The 7020-nt window shown below is 35.7% G+C and overlaps 1 pseudogene; it reads right to left on the reverse strand.

Annotated features, from left to right (window-relative positions):
* Positions 1 to 5783: 5783 nt before the first annotated feature.
* Positions 5784 to 6738, reverse strand: LOC136142598 (serine/threonine-protein phosphatase PP1-beta catalytic subunit pseudogene; annotated as a pseudogene).
* Between the last annotated feature and the right edge of the window lie 282 nt (positions 6739 to 7020).

Raw genomic sequence — 7020 nt, forward strand, 5'->3', positions numbered from 1 at the left:
TTTCAAATCTTTATTCTGTAGAACTTGAACCAACACAAAGCTGTATGTCAATTATATTAGCAAAACTGGAAGAAAAAAAAAATTTAAAAGATGTAGGAATTTTAGGAAATAATCAGATAAGTGTACATTTGCATTCATCCCGTTTGACTAATGTGTTTAGCAAAATTTATTTCATTAAATAAATTGTAAAGCAACTATATTCCAAAGGAAAAAAAAGAATATTCATAAAGACATTTTTCATAGTAGCAAAATACTCAAAGCCATTCAAATAAATTAATGTATTGCATTACTGTTATAAAAATAAATACTCTATAGAAATGAAAACAAAGAACTAAAGCTATATTCAAAAGTGTGGATGAATCTCAAAAACATATTAAGCAAAAGAAGGCAAACATAAAACAGTACATACTGCATGCTTCTATGTACGTAAAATTCACAATCTATAAAAAAAAAATGAGGCTAGAAATCAGGAAAGTGGTTTTCTTTGACAAAGTGGGAGATTAGTAACAAGGAGGGGCAGAAGGGAGTATAGTTGTTTTACACTGTTGTGTCAGTTTCTGCTGTACAGCAAAGTGAATCAGCTATACTTATACATATATCCCCTCTTTTCTAGATTTCCTTCCCACTTAGGTCCACATGGAGCACTGAGTAGAGTTCCCTGTGCTATATGGTAGGTTCTCATTAGTTTATTTTATACACAGTAGTGTATATATGTCAAACCTAATCTCCAAATTCATCCCACCCCCCCCTTTCCACCTTGGTATCCATACGTTTGTTCACTATGTCTGTGTCTGTATTTCTGCTATGCAAATAAGATCATCTATAACATTTTCCAGATTGCACATATATGTGTTAATATACGATATTTCTTTTTCTCTTTCTGACTTCACTCTGTATGACAGTCTCTAGGTGCATCCACATCTCTGCAAAAGACACAATTTCTTTCCTTTTTATGACTGAGTAATATTCGATTCTATATATGTACCATATCATTATTGATTCCTCTGTTGATGGACATTTAGGCTACCTCCAAGTCCTGGCTATTGTAAATAGTGTTGCAATGAACACTGGGGTGCATATATCTTTTCTAAGTATGGTTTTCTTTGGGTATATGCCTAGGAGTGGGATTGCTGGGTCATATGGCAGTTTATTTTCAGTTTTTTAAGGACCCCCCCATACGGTTCTCCATAGTGACTGTATCAATATACATTCCCACCTACAGTGGCAGAGGGTTCCCTTTTCTCCACACCCTCTCCAGCATTTATTGTTTGTAGATTTTTTGATGATGGCCATTCTGACTGGTGTGAGGTGATACCTCATTGTAGTTTTGATTTACATTTCTCTAATGATTAGTGATGTTGAGCATCCTTTCATGTGTTTGTTGGCCATCTGTATGTCTTCTTTGAGGAAATGTCTATTTAGGTCTTCTGCCCATTTTTTCATTAGGTTGTTTGTTTTTTCAATATTGAGCTGCATGAGCTGTTTGTATACTTTGGAGATTAATTCCTTGTCAGTTGCTTCATTTGCAAATATTTTCTCCTATTCTGAGGGTTGCTTTTTTACATTGTTTATGGTTTCCTTGGGTGTGCAAAAGGTTTGAAATGTAATTAGGTTCCATTTGTTTATTCTTGTTTTTATTTTTCTACTCTAGGAGGTGGGTCAAAAAAGATCTTGATGGATTTATGTTAAAGAATGATCTACCTATGTTGTCCTCTAAGAGTTTTATAGTGTCTGGCCTTACATTTGGGTCTTAAATCCATTTTGAGTTTATTTTTGTGTATGATGTTAGGGAGTGTTCTAATTTCATTCTTTTACCTGTAGCTCTCCAGTTTTTCCAGAATCGCTTATTGAAGAGACTGTCTTTTCTCCATTGTATATTCTTGCCTTCTTTGTCATAGATTAGGTGACCATAGGTGTGTGGGATTATCTCTGGGCTTTCTATCCTGTTCCATTGATCTATATTTCTGTTTTTGTGCTTGTATCATACGGTCTTTATTACTGTAGCTTTGTGTTATAGTCTGAAGTCAGGAAGCCTGATTCCTCCAGCTCCATTTTTCTTTCTCAAGATTGCTTTGGCTCTTCAGGGTCTTTTGTGTTTCCATACACATTGTAAATTTTTTTTCTACTTCTGTGAAAAATGCCATTGGTAATTTGACAGGGATTGTAATGAATCTGTAGATTGCTTTGGGTAGTATAGTCATTTTCACAATATTGATTCTTCCAATCCAAGGACATGATATATCTCCGTTTGTGTCATCTTTAATTTCTTTCCTTAGTATCTTATAGTTTTCTGCATACAGGCCTTTTGCCACCTTAGGTAGGTTTATTCCCAGGTATTTTACTCTTTTTCTTGCAATGGTAGATGGGATTGTTTCCTTACTTTCTCTCTCTGATTTTTCACCATTGTTGTATAGGAATGCAAGAGATTTTTGTGTATTAACTTTGTGTCCTGCAACTTTACTGCATTCAATTATTAGGTCTAGTAGTTTTCTGGTGGCATCTTTAGGACTTTTTATGTAGAGTATCATGTCATCTGCAAACAATGACAGCTTTATTTCTTCTTTTCCAATTTGGATTCCTTTTATTTAATTTTCTTTTCTGATTGCTGTGGCTAGGACTTCCAAAGCCATGTTGAATAATAGTGGTGAGAGTGGACAGCCTTGTCTTTTTCCTGATCTTAGAGGAAATGCTTTTCATTTTTCACCATTGAGAATGGTGTCTGCTGTGTATTTGTCATATATGGGCTTTATTATGTTGAGATATGTTCCCTATGTGCCCACTTTCTAGAGGGTTTTTATCAGAAATCGGTGTTGAATTTTGTCAAAAGCTTTTTCTGCATCTATTGAGATGATCATATGGTTTTTATTCTTTAATTTGTTAATATGGTGTATCATATTGATTGATTTGCATATATTGAAGAATCCTTGAATCCCTGGGATAAATCCCACTTGATCATGATGTATGATCCTTTTAATGTGTTGTTGGGTTCTGTTTGCTAGTATTTTGTCCAGGATTTTTGTATCTATATTCATCAGTGATATTGGCTTTGAATTTTCTTTTTTTGTGATATCTCTGTCTGGTTTTGGAATCAGGGTGATGGTGGCCTCATAGAATGAGCTTGGGAGTGTTCCTTCTTCTGCAATTTTTTGGAAGAGTTTGAGAAGTTTAGGTGTCAGCCCTTCCCTAAATGTTCAACAGAATTCTCCTGTGAAGCCATCTGGTCCTGGGCTTTTGTTTGTTGGAAGGTTTTTAATCACAGTTTCAATTTCAGTGCTTGTGTTTGGTCTGTTCATATTTTCTATTTCTTCCTGGTTCAGTATTGGAAGGATATACTTTTCAAAGAATTTGTCCATTTCATCCAGGTTGGCCATTTTATTGACATAAGTTGCTTGTATTAGTCTCTTATGATCCTTTGTATTTCTTCAATGCCAGTTGTAACTTCGTTTTAATTTCTAATTTTGTTGACTTGAGTTCTCTTTTTTTCTTGATGAGTCTGGCTGAAGGTTGATGAATTTGTTTATCTTCTCAAATAGACAGCTTTTAGTTTCATTGATCTTTTCTACTGTTTTCTTAATTTCAATTTCATTTATTTCTGCTCTGATCTTTATGTTTTCTTTCCTTTACTAGGTTATTTTGTTGTTGTTCTTTCTCCATTTGCTGTAGGTGTATGGTTAGGTTGTTTATTTGAGATTTTTCTTGTTTCTTGAAGCAGTGTCATATTGTTATGAACTACCTTCTTAGACCTGCTTTTGTTGCATCCCATAGGTTTTTGGTCATGGTGTTTTCATTGTCATTTGTTACCAGGTATTTTTTGATTTCCTTTTTGATTTGTTCAGTGATATCTTGGTTATTTAGCAGCATACTCTTTAGCCTCCATGTGTTTGTGCTTTTTACATTTTTGTTCCTGTAATTGATTTCTAATCTCATAGTGTTGTGGTCAGAAAGATGCTTGCTATGATTTAAGTTTCATTAAATTTACTGAGGCTTGATTTGTGACCCAAGATGTGATCTATCCTGGAGTATTTTCCATGTGTACTTGAGAAGAAAGTGTATTCTGCTGCTTTTGGATGGAATGTCCTATAAATATCAATTAATTCTATCTTGTCTTATGTATAATTTAAGGCCTATGTTTCTTTATTAATTTTCTGTCTGTATGATCTATGCATTGGTATTAAGTGGAGAGTTAAAGTCCCCCAATATTACTGTGTTACTGTTGATTTTCCCTTTTATGGCTGTTAGCATTTGCCTTATGTATTTTTGGTGCATAAATATTTACAATTTTTATATCTTCTTCTTGTATTGATTCCTTGATCATTTTGTTGTGTCCTTTCTTGTATCTTTTAATAGTCTTTATTTTAAAGTCTATTTTTTCTGATATGAGTATTGCTACTCCAGCTTTCTTTTGATTTCCATTTGCATGGAATATCTTTTTCCATCCCCTCACTTTCAGTCTGTATGTGTCCCTAGGTCTGAAGTGGGTGTCTTTTAGACAGCATATATACAGGTCTTGTTTTGTATCCATTCAGCCAGTCTGTGTCATTTGGTTGGAGCATTTAATCCATTTACATTTAAGGTAATTATTGATATTTATGTTCCTATTACCATTTTCTTAATTGTTTTGAGTTTGTTTTTGTAGGTGTTTTTCTTCTCTTGTGTTTCCCGCATAGAGAAGTTCCTTTAGTATTTGTTGAATGTTGGTTTGGTGCTGCTGAATTCTCTTAGGTTTTGCTTGTCTGTTTAGCTTTTGATTTCTCCATTGAATCTGAATGAGATCCTTGCTGGATAGAGTATTCTTGGGTTTAGTATTTTTCCCTTTCATGGCTTTAAATATATCCTGCCACTCCTTTCTGTCTTGCAGAGTTTCTGCTAAAAAATCAGCTGATAAGCTTCTGGGTATTTCATTGTATATCATTTGTTGCTTTCCCCTTGCTGCTTTTAATACATTTTCTTTGTATTTAATTTTTGTTAACTTTATTAATATGTGTCTCAGAGTGTATCTCCTTGGGTTTATCCTGTATGGTATTCTCTGTACTTCCTGGAATTGGGTGATGATTTCCCCATGTTAGGGAGGTTTTCAACTATAATCTATTCAAATATTTTCTCAGACTCTTTCTCTTTCTCTTCTCCTCAGACCCGTATAATTCAAATGATTTTGTGTTTAATGTTGTCCCAGAAGTCTCTGAGACTGTCCTCGTGTCTTTCATTCTCTTTTTCTTTGTTCTGCTCCATGGTACCTATATCCACCATTCTATCTTCCATCTCACTTATCCGTTCTTCTGCCTCAGTTATTCTGCTATTTGTTCGTTCTAGTGTATTTATCACTTCAGTTATTGTGTTGTCCATCACTAATTGTTTGTTCTTTTTTTCTTCTAGGCCCTTGTTAAACATTTCATGTATCTTCTCAATCTGTGCCTCCATTCTATTTCTGAGATCTTAGGTCATCTTTAGTATCATTACTGTAAATTCTTTTTCAGGTAGATTGCCTATTTACTCTTCATTTATTTGGTCTTGTGGATTTTTAGCATGTTCCTTCATCTGCAACATATTTCTCTGTCATCTCATTTCGTCTAACTTACTGTGCTTGTGGTCTCCTTTCTGCAGGCTGCAGGGTTGTAGTTCCTTTTGCTTCTGTTTTCTGCCCCCTGGTGGATGATCATAAAGGGTGTCAAATGGCTTGATGGTTTTACAGTGCTCACTTATGTATTATGAAGTATGTCCTTAACAAATCTGATGGTTTCTTTACAGAGTTCCTTTCTTCACCTTTTATTCAATGGATTAGCTGTTCAAGGTGGAGTGACAGGATGTCCTGAACTCAGTCTGCCATATTGGTTCTTAGCTTTCTTTTCAGATGACTTCAATATCTAAAATAAACACATCAAAGTTTCATCCACACTTATCATTCCACCAGCATCATCAAACTCACCAAAGTAATTTGGGGCTGAAAATATGGTTACCAATTATCACTTAGCAAGGATTTCATATCCATCTTCCACCACCTGATGAGCTTGACAAATGAAGTCTGAATTATGATGATTCAGAAATTTACCAATGACAAAATCTCTAAAGTGAAGGAAACACCACGACCATTTTCTTCCCAAACTTGTACTTCCTTGTCTGGGTCAGACCACAACAAATCACAGAGCAAACCTGTATCAGGGACTTCAGTGGGTCTCACAATTCTCCTAATCTTCTCCATAGATCGCAGGTCTGGTAACAGTCCTCCAAGACAACAGAAAATCTTCTCACCCACAATGGCAGCTGTAGGCAGACAGTTGAAGCAATCAGTTAAGGTCTTCCACAATTTAATATTAAACCTTCTTTTGCATTACTCATAGAATCTATAAATGAAATTGACTCTAGCACAGTCATGGTTTCCTCTTAAGAGAAAGAAATTCCCTTGATATTTGATTTTATAAGCTAATAGCAAACAAATGGTTTCCAAAGACTTCTTTCCTCTGTCTACATAATCTCCTAAGAAAAGATAGTTGGCTTCTGGGGTAAAGCATCTGTATTCAAATATTCACAGCAAATCTGTATACTGTCCATGAATACCTCCACAAATTTTCAGTGGCCCTTCCAATTCCAAAATAATAGGCTGGCTGAGAAAGTTCTCCCGAGATTTGATACATAAGCCCTGAACTTCTGCTTCAGTCATCTGCACAAAATTCCTGGACAACATCCTTACACCTCTAGCAGTCAGGTGATAAGACTGTCCACATTCAGTTCCCCATCTGCCATCTTGTTGGCACCAGATGCTCCATCCTGGGGAACAAGTTTTTCTCAGGTGCGAGGGCTGTGGCAACAGCTTGGTATTCCCTCATCTATGAGTCATGCAGCATTTTGACCCTGGTTCCAAATCCTCCTTCCCCCATGCCCTCCCCCTCCCCCCTCCCCACCAAGTAGTGGAGGGCCCACACACTCGAAGGCACCCACAATAAAGAAAGAAAGAAAGAAAGAAAGAAAGAAAGAAAGAAAGAAAGAAAGAAAGAAAGAAAGAAGTGGAGCCTCCACAAACTGGGC

Source organism: Phocoena phocoena, chromosome X (genome assembly GCF_963924675.1).
Source record: "Phocoena phocoena chromosome X, mPhoPho1.1, whole genome shotgun sequence".
Classification (NCBI taxonomy): Eukaryota; Metazoa; Chordata; class Mammalia; order Artiodactyla; family Phocoenidae; genus Phocoena; species Phocoena phocoena.